This window comes from Suricata suricatta, chromosome 15 (assembly GCF_006229205.1).
Source record: "Suricata suricatta isolate VVHF042 chromosome 15, meerkat_22Aug2017_6uvM2_HiC, whole genome shotgun sequence".
NCBI classification, from domain to species: Eukaryota; Metazoa; Chordata; class Mammalia; order Carnivora; family Herpestidae; genus Suricata; species Suricata suricatta.
This window is the reverse complement of record NC_043714.1, coordinates 24,431,319-24,433,174: the sequence shown is the minus strand read 5'-3', so window position 1 is coordinate 24,433,174 and position 1,856 is coordinate 24,431,319.

Genomic DNA, 1,856 nt, shown 5'->3' with positions numbered 1-1,856 from the left:
GTGTGTGTGTGTGTGTGTGTGTGTGTGTGTGTGTGTAAGGGCGAGGTGTGAAGTTGTCAGTGAATCGGGAAGTGCAAGGCTTATTTGGGAAGGTGTCACAAACACATTATATTTACAATGAAATAATTCAAGAAATAGTGTGGAAGAGTGCCAAATCTCATTACTATTAAAAAAAAAGTATATTTTTCTTGAGAACTCACAAAGCGGGGGTGGGGGAAGTGGGGAAGGTATAAAATATGACCTAACCGCCAGAATGGACACTCTCTTTGATGGTGAGAGTGAGCTAGATGAAATGAAATTCAAAAAGGAAAGATATTTTAAGTGTGTGTGTGTGTGTGTGTGTGTGTGTGTGTGTAGCATTTGTGGGCAGTTAAATCTGTCGTTCTCTGATTCTCTCCCCTCCCCCAACCTGGCTCTTATCTCCTTTGTGGTCTTTTTTGTCACTAAATGCCCCCATCTTGATCCCGGTCTCTATCTGTACTTCCATATTTCTGTATATTTCTCTGTTTCTAACCAAAGTCCATTTTTGGTTTTTACTTGGCAATAAATCTGTTTTACTTTTTTTTTTCTCTGGAGGTTCTGACCTGGTTTTGGAGTGTTGGGGTGGGGGACAGTCATTATTATGTAAAGTTAGGCACAGGTAAGGTTGGGAATGGGGAAGGGGGGAGGAGTTATGGAGGGTCTGGGGAAGGAAGAATTAAGGGAGGGGAGAACGGATGGGGGAAGGGGGAGAGGGAAAAGTCAGACACCCTCTGGCCTTTCAGAGGTCAGGGCTCAGACTGTGCTATGACCTTCTTTCCCTCTAGGCAACCCGCCCAGTGTTTATAAACAAAATCAGGCGGGACTCTCCCCCAAACAATAGCACTTCCCTAACTTCACAAGCACTTCCACAGCTCTTATGCAAATTAATGAGGACTCCTGATCGCTTACCTCTATACGCCCCAGCCCCCCACCCCCGGCTGGAGCATATACACTTCTGCACCCAAACCCAGGATCACAAGCACACCCTTCTCAAAACACATGGAGATATTTCCAGCAAACAGATCCAACAAAAATTTTACATTGCATCTGGGAAAGAGCTCTAAGAGACAACGACGCAGATGGGAAAAGATAAGTGGGAAAAGAAAGAACTGAGATTTCACTGAATAGAAGAAAAAGTTGTGATCCTTTTAAACCTAAAACATCTATATCTAGTCAAAACAGTGCTGTACAGACAATGTACTAAAAACTGGCTACTGAATAGAATTACTTGAAAACAGGACATTACATTCATCCCAATATCCACATTTCCAAGACCAAAGTACACATCTTTATAACTGAAGAAAAGCCACTACCTCTGTATGTAACATCCCTAAATATTAGACACAAAAGCACCATTAAATCCTGCAGCAAACAAACAGCCCATCTGATCTAAGTTACAAAATGTATAATTAAATCCATCTTCAATTACAAAAGGCAGCTAGCAGAAACTAAAATCAAAGATTTTGAAACAAATGTTGTTTGCCAAGGTATAGAAATGATAGCTTTATATTATTTTGTAGCCAAAATTCCACTTCAGGAATAAATGATAAGATAGCAGAAAAAAAAAAAAGGTGAAAGAAAAAAAATTAAATGATTTCAAACTTGTGCTTTAAAAAGATTATCAGTGAAAGTCAAGAGAAAAAGATTAAAGAAAATATACCTCAGAGCAAAAAGATCATCTCCTTTTCTTCTTTGTCTATCAGTCCCCTGTTAAAGCATATGGAAAATGTTTTCAAAATGCCCAGATTTGGCACATTGTCATTGCAAAGAGAGGAGCGCAGTGATGCTGTTAGAGAAAATGGGAAATAAATTCAGGATTGGGTGCTGCCTCCTTC